The 15,185-nt window shown below is 44.9% G+C and overlaps 1 long non-coding RNA gene across 5 annotated transcripts in view; it reads right to left on the bottom strand.

Moving 5' to 3' along the window:
* Nucleotides 1–5,930: 5,930 nt before the first annotated feature.
* Nucleotides 5,931–15,185, bottom strand: part of LOC309349697 — a 230,293-nt gene continuing 221,038 nt past the window's right edge. For all 5 annotated transcript variants that reach the window (XR_014160098.1, XR_014160099.1, XR_014160101.1 and 2 more), the window contains one exon: nucleotides 5,931–7,237. This is a non-coding gene — a long non-coding RNA (uncharacterized lncRNA). The remainder of the gene's footprint in view (nucleotides 7,238–15,185) is intronic.

The raw sequence follows: 15,185 nt of genomic DNA, 5'->3' as shown, positions 1-15,185 counted from the left end.
GCTTTGCTTTTTCCCAAGTTAACAGCCTCTGTCAGATTGCCCTAGGGGCTTTACTTCTTGTACTGTTTTTTTTATGCAGGAGTGCAATCTCTTACAGGAGGGGATGGACTCTCATGCAGGAATGTTAGGAAGAAAAATGTAAGCAAAACAAGTCAGGCTACCCATCAATCACAAAGTGTTCCTAATTCATTTCCCACTTGATGACTCTAATTTTATCCTCGTCGTTTATCCTTTGTGTATCAAGAACAGCTGATGAACCTGAAAAAGGTGACATGTGTGTCTATATATCTGGTTGTTGGTGACCCTAAAGTCGTACTAACTTTGGACACTAAAGTTGTGAAACTGTGCACAATGAAGAGTATGTTTTGCTTGTTATTTATCAGGGCTGGTGTGGGTGTTTTGCTGTAAATATCAGGACTATCAAGCCAGGGCAGGGGTTTGTTTTTTTCTGGCTTTGCACATGTCTATTTTTCATCTGTGGATGACGCCACATATTTGATCTTGCTTTTCCCTGCAGAAGCTCAAAGCTGTGTACATTATCCTCCTCTCCCTGTTTTCAGCCTTGCAACAGCCTTGTAAGATAGGCTCAGCTAAACTAATATATGCACATAAGCAGCAGTTCTTGCCAATAGAATGCTTTGGGAGGGAGGATAAATGGAGCAGTCCACATACAGGGTACCAGATCCAGGAAATCCTGTGGCCATCCTTAACTATACCAGACCTGCACAACTCATGGTCCAATGGTCATCCCACCAACCAAATATTATCTCCTGACAAGTGCTTGACAATGCCCCAAATTAGTTTCCAAGTCACAATAAGAGTGTTTTATTGCATCTCTGGCTAGTGAAAAACATGGAGAGTGGGTAGTATTCAGACACAGATCATAAAAAGCACAGACCTTCACAATGTATACACAACACACACTCATTGACAACATACTTGCATGCATATCTTCATATAACTCAAATGAGAGGTGTGCTACCTACTCACCCACTAGATGGACAGGTCAACCACTGGGTTGAGAGAGGTGCCCCCCTAATGTAGCAGTTGGGGTAGTAGCTGTAGCTCCTCACCATTCCTCCTGAGCACCTATCAACTATTCTCTATGAGTGTTTCTGTTCCCACACACACAATTGTTCCCATCTTCTTGAGTCAGCACCCTTCCTTTTCGTTGCTGGGGTAGACTGACTGGCCATCTCACAGGGTGAGCTGATTTTATGGGATGTTTGTCTACCATTGCTGGTTTCCTCATCAAGGAACCCTGAAAAGCTTTTAAAGGAGCCTCATTGTTTATGGAAGGAAAGAGAGATGGCGTTAATGAAATCTAGATGCCACATTCCCCTGTTGTAAGAAGAAGTGATCACAAAATGTAAGGGAAGTTGGACATTGGTTTATACCTGCTGCGGTAGTTTTACTAAAGAAACTGCTGTGGATCATGACTTACGTAATGTAATTTTTTGTTTCATGACTTCCTTGAGACTGTTAACAGTTGCAATGCGGAGAACATATTTTGGTGTTCTAATAGCTTGGGAATGTAAGAAGAAGAACTGGCCAAAAATAAGGCTTAAGAGAATATCAGGGGTGACGCAAAATGGCAGTAATGGTTAGTGGGGGAGAGCAAGGTTGTGTTGCTCAACTGGCTTCCCAACATGAAGGTGGCTGCAAGTAACCAAGAGAGAGAGGAGGAGAAGCAAGGAGGTTCGCATGGTGTGGACACAGTGGCAGAGCCAATCTGACACGCCTAATTCTGCACCTGCACCGCAACGACCTCTCTGCCATCTTGCTCCTTCTCCATCTTGGTTACCAGTAGCAACCTGAGTGTTGGGAAGCCAAATGAACAACAGCACTCTGCCCCACTGCAATGTGGGTATGAACAATTTAACACATTTTGGTAATCCAAAGGGAAATGTGTCTGTCCACAAGGAGCTAATTACACACGCATATACATCAGGATCCCAGTCTGGATTGGGCCCCATGCACCTGCTACTTACCTTTTCAAAAAAACAAACCCATATTTGCTATTGCTGATGCCACACTGTGGCGTCATGTGTACTTTGGCCTTTAGCATCCCAAACTGACCACAAGCTTGTGGATACCATCATCTGATCTATAAAAATAGTGGTGCGTAGGATGAGCTCACTGTGGCATAACAAAATTAATTTTGTGTGTAATGCACAAACAATGATTCAGGTCTGCATTACATAACTGCTCTTTCTGCTTCTGAATATAGAACCTGATGTGCAGTTAATTAATAATACGCAAGGTATGTTCAAGAGTGATTTGGAGCTCCAGTGGAACAAATGTGTATATGCTTTGTAGATAAGTGTCCTGATGAAGCAATGCCAGTGTTGAAAGGTGGAAATAGCAGCAGGAGTGGGGACAGATTTTTCACACCTGGTATTTAATAATAATAATAATAAATTTTATTTATATCCCGCCCTCCCCAGCCGAAGCCGGGCTCAGGGCGGCTAACAACACTAAAACAGTACAGCATTATAAAACAGTATAAAAATGGATTAAAATGAATTAAAATCAAAATTGATGGCAACCATAAACTAAAGTTTGTAAAGATTGCCAGAGGAGGGAGTCAGGCTGCGCCCTGACCAAAGGCCAGGTGGAACAGCTCTGTCTTGCAGGCCCTGCGGAAAGATGTCAAGTCCTGCAGGGCCCTTGTCTCTTGTGAGAGAGCGTTCCACCAGGTTGGAGCCACAGCCGAAAAAGCCCTGGCTCTAGTTGAGGCCAGCCTAACCTCTCTGTGGCTTGGGACCTTCAAGATGTTTTTATTTGAAGATCGTAAGTTCCTCTGTGGGGCATACCAGGAGAGGCGGTCCCGTAGGTACGAGGGCCCTAGGCCGTATAGGGCTTTGAAGGTTAAAACCAGCACCTTAAACCTGATCCTGTACTCCACCGGGAGCCAGTGCAGCTGGTATAGCACCGGATGAATGTGATCTCTAAGCGAAGACCCCGTAAGGAGTCTCGCTGCAGCATTTTGCACCCGCTGGAGTTTCTGGGTCAGTCTCAAGGGCAGCCCCACGTAGAGCGAGTTACAATAATCCAGTCTGGAGGTGACCGTCGCGTGGATCACAGTGGCTAGGTCAGGGCATGAGAGGTAAGGAGCCAACTGCTTAGCTTGGCGGAGATGAAAGAATGCCGCCTTTGTTATAGCTGCAATCTGCGCCTCCATGGAGAGGGAGGTATCGAAGATTACACCCAAACTCTTAACGGACGGTGCTGGCACTAATTGCACCCCCGCAAGAGATGGGAGTTGCCCCCTCAGCCCCCTGTCGTCCCGTCCCAGCCAGAGGACCTCTGTCTTCGAAGGATTTAACTTCAGCCGGCTCCCACGTAACCATCCAGCCACAGCCTCCAAGCATCTGATCAGTGTGTCTGGGGCAGAGTCCGGGTGGCCGTCCATCAACAGATAGAGTTGGGTGTCATCAGCATACTGATGGCAGCCCAGCCCAAAACTCCGGACAAGCTGGGCGAGGGGGCGCATAAAGATGTTAAAAAGCATTGGGGAGAGTATTTCTATAATTTCTTATGACACATCAAGCATCTCTCATTTTAGGCTAGTCAGATTTTTTTATCCTTTTGCCAAAACACATAGAGATACATAATTTCATCCAAGGGCCATGGATGGTTAACATTAAATAGAAAACTAAAAGGTAAAATCTAATTAAAACAACTAAAATTTGATGAGTGAGAAAACTCCCTCCCAGGAAAGCATTGTCCTGTGTGCTCTATGTGACTTGTTCAGAGGGCAATTTCATCAATCTTAAAGAGTGCGATATAACAGAGTGCAACGGTTGCTCACTTAGATACACTGGTGGGGGTGGGAATCAGGTCTACTGAAAACATTTTTGATGCTCCCATTTGGTATTTAAGTTGGCTGGGTAAAAAAGAAGACGACTGAGCTCATGATGACATCTTATTGTGCTATAGAGATTAGTGTGTTGGACTAGTGGTCGGTATGTTGGACTGTGACCAGGAAGATTAGGAACGCCACTCAGCCATGAAGCCCACCAGGGGACCTTGAGCCAATCACTGCCTCTCATTGTAGCCCTACCTCACAGGAATGTTGTGAGGGTAAAGTTGGAGATGGGGAGAACCATGTATGGCACCTTGAGCTCCTTGGAGCAAAGGTGGGAATTAAATGTAAATAATATGTGGGACGCAGGTGGCGCTGTAGGTTAAACCACAGAGCCTTGGACTTGCTGATCAGAAGGTCGGCGGTTCGAATCCCTGTGACGGGGTGAGCTCCCGTTGCTCGGTCCCTGCTCCTGCCAACCTAGCAGTTCGAAAGCACGTCAAAGTGCAAGTAGATAAATAGGTACCGCTCCGGCGGGAAGGTAAATGGCGTTTCCGTGTGCTGCTCTGGTTTGCCCGAAGCGGCTTAGTCATGCTGGCCACATGACCCGGAAGCTGTATGCCGGCTCCCTTGGCCAATAAAGCGAGATGAGCACCGCAACCCCAGAGTCGGTCACGACTGGACCTAATGGTCAGGGCCCCTTTACCTTTTAATAATAATATGTATATATTATGTACCATATTATGTACTACATCAAGTGTAGGCAATGTTGTGCCCTACCGAAGTTATTGATCTACAGGTCCCAAGATACCAGAATAGCATGGGTCCTGAAAACTATGGTTATACTAAATTTGGTACTGTGATTATAGTATCTTGTGATCAAATTATATCAAGATTGAATATAGATTTTGTAGGGTACACATGAAAAAGATCAGTTCCAAAGCGTTTGTATCATCATGACTATTGCAGGAGTGGAGTCCTCCTGGTCATGATTTCGTATCTCTGTCCAAAGGTTGTTCTATGTATGGTCCAGGGAGTTCACAGAGAGAAATTCTATTTTCACTTATGTCATAGGGACTAAGGAAATTGGAGAAGCAAATGCACAAGACACATTGAATTGTAGATGTACTGCATTTTTTTTCTCTTTTTGCTACTGTTTTAAGTTTGAATGCACATTTTGCCTGGTTTGAGCAACCTGCCAGCATTGCAGTATGACTAACAAGATCAGAAGCATCTTTATTACCATTTTACTGGCCCCATGTGCCATTTTCCCTCTTTATTTTATTGCTATTCCACTTCTGCCCGAGACAGTAAAAAAAAAAAAAAAAAGGGAGACCTACGTTCACTTTTATCCCACTATTCAGCAGATGCTAAAAGGATACTAAAAGAATGATTTACCATTACCATCCATTTGTATAATCCATCAAAATGGGCTTTAGACTCTGCTCTTCCTAATAAGCTGGAGAACATGATATAAATCCAAATTTACCTTCTGTCGAAGTAATGGGAACAGGGACATTACATTCTTGCCAGTTACTGACAACTTAGGTCAACTTTGTGTCAAAACTTTCCAAAGCTGCACAAGAGACCCTTTCCTTAACTGCAGCTTGGATGTTGGTCAACATGCTGAATGCTGGAAGATTCAGGGCAGGTGAAAGACAGTACTTCGTCATGCAGTGCATGGTTAAACTATGGAACCTGCTTCCATAGCAGGCGACGATGGTCACCAACTTGGATGGTTTTAAAAGAGGATTTGACAAATTCATGGAGGATGAAGCTATCAGTGTTTACAAGGCATGCTGGCTATGCTCAGCCTTCACAGCTGAAGGAAGTGATGCTCTTGAGAACCACTTGCTGGAAGTCACAGGAGGGAAGAGAGCTTGTGTACTTGGATCCTCCTTTCTGGTTTCCCATAGGCATCTGATTGGCCACTGTGAGAACAGGATGCTGAACTAGTTGGGCCATTGGCCTGATCCAGTAGACTCTTATTATGTACACAACTCAGGTTAAAGCTTCCTGGCGGGATGGGTGAAGCAATGAAAAGGTTGCTCTATTGTTGTTGCTGCTGCTGATTTGTTTTTTATTTATTTATTTTGTTTTATTAAATTTGTATACTGTCATATACCCGTAGGTCTCAGGGCACTTACAACATAAAATCACAATATAAAAACACAAAATACATAATAAAAACAACCACAACATTCACCCCCTCCTCCCCAACGCATTTTAAAAGTCCACTGGACGTCTCATGAAATCATGAATACCCATTCAAATGTGGATCACAGTATATTAAATGGAATTAAAGGTCAGCCACAATCACTTAAACCATTTCTATATTTATTGGTCTGTCAACAATCCCCCTACAAAGTTGTAAAGGAAACTAATGAGTGTTCTAGGGCTCCCTCTCAATTTGTTCACAGCACTAGCCAGACAGCGGCCCTCATCATTGCTTTCTGCAAACTGCTTGTGTACTTTACAGTTACTAGTGTCCCTTCCTCACAGAGAAGGTCCATAGAGGTAGACAACCTGCCCTTCAGTGAAACTTTTCCTCCATTATTGAGGTGAGTCCACTATTAGTTTCTAGAAAAGTTCAGTGAATCCCAGAACTCACTTCAGAAATAAGTGTTCTTTAGCAACAGTAGCCAATTGGTGCCCTCCAGATTTTGCTGGACTACAATTTCCATCAGCACTGCTGGCTGAGGCAGATGGGACTTGTAGTCCAATCCTATCCGGAGGGCACTTCATTGACTAACCCTGTTTTAGATTATAAGGCCCAATCATGCTGGGAAAACCTTAAAAACTGGAGCAGGCCTGGACTTTGGTAATCTTTTGCAATATGGCGCCCTGTGCTACCCCAAAATGGATCTTCTCAACTATGGGTCTTCTCAATTTGGGAGGCCCCTCGGCTCAGCACTCTGTGCAGGAGAACCATCTACACTGCCCTAAATCCAGTGCTGATTGGAGGCACTCTGGGAGTGGAGAAGCCTATCAAGTTTCCCTTTTCTGTTCTGAACATATGGATTCAGCCCGGTGATAGGATTGTGCTGCATCATTAATGTGCTGGCTATCTTACATCTTCATGATTTCTTGGTATATGCATTCTCAATTATTCAGCAGAGGGGAGTTGCAGAGGGGAGGAGAAATGCAAAGTCTGAGGTCATTAACATTAGCAAGGCAAAGGGGAACAAGAGGGCAATAACAATCTGTCTCCTCTCTGGCTATTCAAAAGTCTTTCAAAAGCCTCTTTGAAAAAGATGTCGGTGGCATAATCCTCCAGAAGGCATTGATATGTTTCATTATGACAGTCGCTGGCAGCTCATCAGTTCTGCTCAGGATGTGAGCTTCTCCTTCCAGCAAGCGAACTAATTTGTTTCCTTCTATAGCTTTTAGATTCTCCAGCCTCTGGCCTTGTTCTTTTCAGTCTCACTTCTGAAAAAGACAACAAGGCAAACAAAACTTTACATTTTCCGAACTGTCTTTCTGAACTGAGTCGGAGATGGCGACGGGAGGGAGGTTGTGATTGATGTCCAAGAATAAGGATGCTGGAGACAATCATTCAGACTCGAAATCTCAAAACACTGAATTATTCTGGAATACTTCCCCAGATATCACTGGGAGCTCTGCAGAGTAAATGATTCAAAGAACAACATGGATATGACCCAACCCTTTCCACACCTGGAGAGTAAAATGCAAAGTTCTACCATACTGCAATCATGGTGTGTAGGTTTCAATTTCCCCTGAAGAAAATCATTGGGGATTCTGCTTTTTCCCCCCTCCATATAACTGCTATCAGTAAATCATGTTCTCGTTTGATTGGCTTTTGCCTTTCTTAATTTTTCTTCCAGTTTTATGGGATCCCTGTTGCCCACTTTCCTTTGGCTTACACCACATGGCTCCCACCTGCTCAATACAATTAGCATGACTAGAAGGGAGCAATTTCCCTCTTTGTTGCAGATCAGAGGTGCCAACCTCTTTGCGCCTCACATTACCATTAAATCACTGCCTTCCAAAAAGTACGCACACAACTTAGTAGGTTATAACATCCTATTAAAACAGCCCACAATTAGCAAATCCATTCACATAGCTATAATTAGCAAGATCAAAGCTGCAGTTGCCGTTGACAACTTAGTCTTCTATATTACAGTGCCAACATAATTTTACTATGATTTTTTCCTACTTAATTAAATGTGAAAAGTTGCAATCAGCATTTCCTCTTGTGCTGGCATAAGCTTCCCTAATTTGTGTCATTGTAAGTGAACCGGCAGGGAGAAGAAAAGGAAAGCAGACACCAATTGCTGAGAGTGAGCAGGCCCCAACTTTAAAGGCAGACCATTCTACTTATTAAGACTAATGTGAAGGGAGTAGATTCCATTCTAACATCTGGGGAAGCAAGCATTAGCAGCTAGATGAGGTTAGAGTTGCCTTTTCCAAAATTACCCTCCAGTGTTGGATTTCTAAATTATCTGGTCCTCTTTCCAAAGCGGAACCAAGACATTAAGAATCTTCCATTGTTCGATTTGTTATTTCTGGAATTTTGATCAATCAAATGTTATGTTATGTTATAATTATTTATTATTGCATTTATATACCACCTTTTTCTTCCAAGGATCTCAAGATGGTGCACATGGTTCCCCTCTTCCCATTTCATCCTCACAACAACCCTGCGAGGTAGGTTAGGCTGAGAGTAAGTGAATGGCTATTGGGATGCAGGTGGCACTGTGATCTAAACCACAGAGCCTAGGGCTTGCCGAACAGAAGGTCGGTGGTTCAAATCCCCGTGACGGGGTGAGCTCCCATTGCTCAGTCCCTGCTCCTGCCAACCTAGCAGTTCAAAAGCACATCAAAGTGCAAGTAGATAAATAGGTACCGCTCTGGTGGGAAGGTAAACGGCGTTTCCGTGCGCTGCTCTGGTTCACCAGAAGCGGCTTAGTCATGCTGGCCACATGACCCGGAAGCTGTACGCCGGCTCCCTCGGCCAATAAAGCGAGATGAGCACCGAAACCCGAGTCGCCCATGACTGGACCTAATGGTCAGGGGTCTCTTTACCCTTTACCTTTAAGTAAATGGCTAGGTTTGCCATATTTCAAACACTGAAAATCCAGACAGAAAAGCTGTTGAGGTGGTTGGTTGGTTGGTTGGTTGGTTGGGGGCCAAAGATTGGAAAAAATGACACTGCCAAAATACATACAGATTTTCCCAGATATTTTCCTGATTTCCACGTCGACACTGCTGCCAACTGCAGCATTTTGGATATGTCTGGGAAATTCCAGATGTACGGAAACTCTATGACTGGCCCAAGGTCACCCAGTGAGCTTCATGGCTGAGTGGGGATTTGAACCCTTCTCCCTCAGATCATAGAAAACAGCCATAGAAGGTCCACACATGACAACCTACCACATACATTTTGAGATATGTATCACAGCTCATTAAAACACCATTCTGGAACCTCAAAGAGTTCTGCATAATTTCTATCAGCCTTTCAGTGATTTGTGAGCTGACAAAGCAAAAGCATCATTGTGAGGAAGATCCTCCCATGGGCTGGATTTAGACATTATACTTTGAGTATAATAATTACCTCCTTTTATGGCACAGGCTAGTTTTATTTCTCAAACATCATAAATGGCTGGCTGTATGGTGTCGGAGAAAGGGGCAGTTGTTTTGAAATTTCTTGTCTTCCTTTCCTGGAGATCCTCCCTCTGAAGCAGCATTGAATCTTTACCAGTGTGGTTGGCAGTGTCATTCTTCAGATGTCCATCTATACTCATTGCAAATTTGGCCCCGAGAATTTGGAAACTGAATTCTTAATATTTCTATTTGCAATATTACTACTACTACTACTACTAGGGACACGGGTGGCACTGTGGGTTAAACCACAGATCCTAGGACTTGCCGATCAGAAGGTCGGCAGTTCAAATCCCCGTGACGGGATGAGCTCCCATTGCTCGGTGCCTGCTCCTGCCAACCTAGCAGTTCAAAAGCACATCAAAGTGCAAGTAGATAAATAGGTACTGCTCCAGTGGCAAGGTAAACGGCGTTTCCGTGCGCTGCTCTGGTTCACCAGAAGCGGCTTAGTCATGCTGGCCGCATGACCCGGAAGCTGTACGCCGGCTCCCTCAGCCAATAAAGCGAGATGAGCACCGAAACCCAAGTCGCCCATGTCTGGACCTAATGGTCAGGGGTCTCTTTACCCTTTACCTTTAAGTAAATGGATAGGTTTGCCATATTTCAGTGAAAATCCAGACAGAAAAGCTGTTGAGGTGGTTGGTTGGTTGGTTGGTTGGTTGGTTGGGGGCCAAAGATTGGAAAAAATGACACTGCCAAAATACATACAGATTTTCCCAGATATTTTCCTGATTTCCACGTCGACACTGCTGCCGACTGCAGCATTTTGGATATGTCTGGGAAATTCCAGATGGACGGAAACTCTATGACTGGCCCAAGGTCACCCAGTGAGCTTCATGGCTGAGTGGGGATTTGAACCCTTCTCCCTCAGATCATAGACAACACTCTAACCATTAAGACAAACTGACTGCTGGTCACAGACCCATTAGAAAACAAAATAAAGCATCAAAATCTTAGCTTTTCTAACATAAAAATGAGTACAGTGGTACCTCGGGTTACATATGCTTCAGGTTACATACACTTCAGGTTACACACTCCGCTAACCCAGAAATAGTGCTTCAGGTTCAGAACTTTGCTTCAGGATGAGAACAGAAATCGTGCTCCAGCGGCGCATCAGCAGCAGGAGGCCCCATTAGCTAAAGTGGTCTTCAGGTTAAGAACAGTTTCAGGTTAAGTACGGACCTCCGGAACAAATTAAGTACTTAACCCGAGGTACCACTGTAAAAAAATCAGTAAAAATATGTACCAATGTCTACAGATGTCTGTGGATGCACAGTTACTATGTTTATATGTGCATAAAACACAGCAAAGAAAGCAATACAGAAACATGCACATATACTGGGGTGGGGGGGGTGCGTGTGTAAAACATCATGATGCAGTCACAGGCAATTTAACCAAAAAAATTATGCACAGTTTTTCATCCATGCATAAAGCAGAGGAGGAGAAAGAGACAAATGAACTGAAGGAACTGCAAGCTGCTGCCATCTTCAAATGTTGCAATTCTGGGACCAATTTTAGAAATCCCCGGACTTAATTCTCATTGCACAAGTGAAACGCAAGGCAGAATGAAGGCACAGGACAACCACAGACGTGGAACGGAATGGAAAACATTTCTGTAACATGCTTTTCACTGGGTTTTCTTTGAAGACAGTCTGGAGATTGCAACCAGGGCAGAATGCTTCCTCCGGAGAACTGAGTAGTCATTTGCACACAGTCTAGGAATGAGCTGAGCAGCTAATTCCATTCTGTTCTGGCTTCACTTGGGATGAAAGAGCAAGTAATTAGCCAAGCAGCCAAAGTCAACTCATTGATGCATCACAACCAAAAGCTACCCAGGAGAAAGAAGTCCCTAGGAAAGGGAAAAGTGGGGAGGGATCCAACCTAAGGCCAATCAGGCTGATTTATCTTTTTGATGCTCTTCAGCCTCTGTAAAGACCAAGAGGAGTCCAGTTTGATCCATCTCCGAGTGATGGGTAGATAGACAAGAGATATGATCGCTCAGATCCCAGCACTGGTTGCACGCCTTATGATCTATCAGGTCAAATTGCTTCTGGGGCAATGCAGGCCTGAATCTTCAGAATGAAGAGCCTAGTCAACACAGACTCATTTCTGCTCCTCCGTAACCTACCTTGCAGGTTTAATTGCAGCAGGCAGAGAAACTTTCTTCATCTGAACAGGAATTATTTCAATGATGGATGCAAAACAAGTAGTTCACAGACACATTATAGGATTTCTCTTCTAGCCCAATATGCTTGGTCTTCCATCACCTTGAGCCTCATTTTTCCATTTTCATCCATCACTCAACACCACTTTCTGAGTACAGCTGATGGCTCTTTTGCAGTCTCTCTGAAACCTTGTCTGCATGAGAACCTGTCTCTCCCTGTGAAAGCTAGTTGGGTTTGTTTTCTGGCTCCAGCAATAAGGAAACCTAGATTCCTGTTCTCCTTGGTCCTGGCTGTGTCCAGCCTTCTGTTGTGTATTCTGCCTTGCCTTCTCTGATCCCTGGATAGTTTAGTTTAGTTTATATTAGGAGGGGGTTGTGAAGTAAGATATCCCCAGTGATGACCCCTTACTTTTAACCATATTGACCAGTTTTGCCTAGAGAGCAAGGTGAATCCTGCTCATGTATAAGATGTCATTTTAGTTCCTGTGGTCTGCTCAGTTTATATCAGGGAGCAGATGATTCCATTGATTGGGATTGTATATCCAGTTACAAATAAAGTCAATTAGTGGGAAGAGTGTTCCACTTAGCCTAGGAACATCTGGGTTCAGGTCTCTGTGTGGTCGTGAAGTCCACTGTGTAAACTTGGGTCAGTCACCACCTCCCTGGGCTGTTGTAAGGATAAAATCTGGCCTCAACCTCCTGGAGGAAGGCAGTAAAGATAAAGGTAAAGGGACCCCTGACCATTAAGTCCAGTCGTGGCCGACTCTGGGGTTGCAGTGCTCATCTCACTTTATTGGCCGAGGGAGCTGGTGTACAGCTTCCGGGTCATGTGGCCAGCATGACTAAGCTGCTTCCGGCGAACCAGAGCAGTGCACGGAAACACCCTTTACCTTGCCACTGGAGAGGTACCTATTTATCTACTTGCACTTTGACGTGCTTTCGAACTGCTAGGTTGGCAGGAGCTGGGACCGAGCAACGGGAGCTCACCCTGTCGTGGGGATTTGAACCGCTGACCTTCTGATCGACAAGTCCTAGGCTCTGTGGTTTAACCCACAGCACCACCCACGTCCCTTGGAGGAAGGCAGTAAATTGATGCAATTAATTAAAAATATAAACAGAAATCCCAAAATCATGTAATCTAACTAGATGATGGGCATGCTCAATCATCTGTATTCATCACTTAATATATAGCACTTATCATCACACACATTCTCTCAGTAATCACATTCATTCCCTCAAAATTCCTCATAACAGCCATGTAAAGGAGGCCAGTATCAGTTCCAAACTATAATTGGATAAATGATGTTGAGAAAATTGTTTACTTCATTCAATGAGTTCATAGTTAGGCCAAGATTCAGCCAGCAGCACCTTGTGGAAAACTCTCCCCAGGGAGACTCAACTGGCATATCCTTTGTTACATATCCTTACACACCAGGCAAAAACATACCTCTTCTCCCAGGCCTTTGGCTAATTAAACAACCTGTGGCCTTTTAAATGGCAGGTGTGCGTGTGTGTTATTTCTGTTTATTACTATGGGATGTAGTTTATTGGGATGAGGATGCAATGGGCTGAGGAGGAGGTGAAGTCGGGGAGCCCTGGGTTGGTGGTAGCAACATCTCAGAGGTACACTGCAGCTGTGAGGCCACTGCCACCAACTGGTAGCTCCCCTGACCTTGCCGCTGCCTTGCCCTGTTTCACCCCTGCCCTGCTGAGTGGCAGTGCTCATGCTGAAAGGGCACTGCTTCCCCCACGACCCTTTCCACGTGCCATTGATATTCCTGGTTCATTCTAGCTCCCTGCATCACTTTATTTGGTTTTAGCAGGCCTGCTCCACTGCTTATTTTGCCTTATGCTTTATCCAGGTATGACGATGTTATGTAGTTATATGACGGAGTCAGCAAAAACTGCAAAAAATATATAGTAGGGGCAGTTACAATAAGATCTATTACAGTGGTACCTCGGGTTACAAACACCTCAGGTTACAAACACTTCAGGTTACAGATTCCGCTAATCCAGAAGTAGTACCTCGGGTTAAGAACTTTGCCCCCGGATGAGAACAGAAATTGTGCACCAGTGGTGTGGCGGCAGTGGGAGGCCCCATTAGCTAAAGTGGTACCTCAGGTTAAGAACGGTTTCAGGTTAAGAATGGACCTCCAGAACGAATTAAGTTCATAACCAGAGGTACCACTGTATTTGATTATTGATGTAAATCTCCAGAATGACCGCTCCCCACTTAAAACGGGGGGCGCCTTTTGCGTGGACGCGTGCAGCCCTGGATCTGGAGTGGCCCCATCAGCATAGGCTTTGCCTTCCCTCAGGTGGGATACCTGGAGGTCCCCGCCTACCCCAGTGAGTTGTCCAATCCCACCTGGGGGAAGAGTTGCCAGGGAAACCAGGCCAGGTAAGGGGAGGGATTACCTGCCCACACAATAGAGGGTGGATCTTAATTGGTAATCCTCACTTGGCTCCAGAGCTTCTCCCACCCTACCCACCCTCAGTTAATGTCTTCTTTTGCAGGTTAACTTTTCTTCATAGGTTTTGCAGGTTAACCTGTCTCCACAGGTATGCGGGCGCTGCTACGATAAGGTCGCTGTTAAAGGGCCGGAAAGGAATTTCCCTGCATTGGCAGGTTTCGCTTTTCCCGTAGCAAAACGTCACAACTTTGGCGGTATCAGGCCTTGGGCGGAATCCTTTAAAGGAATCCTTCCTCTTTGCGGCGGCGATACCAGGGTTCCCCGTTAAAGGGGTTTTGGAAGGGAGGCTTTGGCCGTACGCCGAAAGGTCGTCATTGCTCTCCCCTGCGGCGGCGTAACGGGGGCGGCTATCTCTGCTTGAACATATGTTCTCCAGAGCCGGCCCATCCCCCCCACACACACTGGATAACCCTGATGCTCCCTAGGTCCCCGGCCGGGGACTAGGGAGGGAGAATGCCCAATGCCTGAGCCAAGGTCTACCCACATTTGAAATTTAATAAAGTTGTGGCCAATTTAATCCCATAGCACGTTGTCTAGAGTCGTTATTCCACATGACGGGGGGGACCACTCGGGATCTGGGGACTCCGCCTGTCCACGCAATGTATTTTGTGTAGTTAAGTTTTTACTTTTTTCTTCAGTACATTGTATTTTATTTTATTGCTATGGCTAGTGGCTGATGCAAATAAAGATTCTTCTGATTCTGATTCTGTATGATGGAGATTGGTCTGGGGAACAAGGGCTATCAGACCACATGCTGGACTATGTTGACTCTGATGTTGTGCACGTGAAATTTGCCACTGAAATGGCAGGCCTATGTCAAGTTCCTCTTCCTCTCTCCCATAACATTTAGGTATAGATACTTCCAAGAGTGTCACAGGGTGCATTTTTCTGCCCTGCTCCCATTGGCTACCATGGATGGGTTGCAGAAACATTCACTGTGCAGGGCAACTTGAGATTGGTAAGAAAGGAGAAATTAATACAAAGCTGTCATGTTTGGAGCCAAACTCATCTTGACCTTAACATCTGGTCATACCCTTAGTGAAACCAGTAAGTCATTTTGGACAAAGCAAAAAGAAACAAAAAAATAATGCTTTGATACAACTCAGTAAACAACTTG

This window comes from Podarcis erhardii, assembly GCF_964252035.2.
Source record: "Podarcis erhardii genome assembly, chromosome: 9".
In the NCBI taxonomy this organism is placed as follows: Eukaryota; Metazoa; Chordata; class Lepidosauria; order Squamata; family Lacertidae; genus Podarcis; species Podarcis erhardii.
Note: the sequence above shows the minus strand (reverse complement) of the source record. Positions and strands in the feature narration are given on the sequence as shown.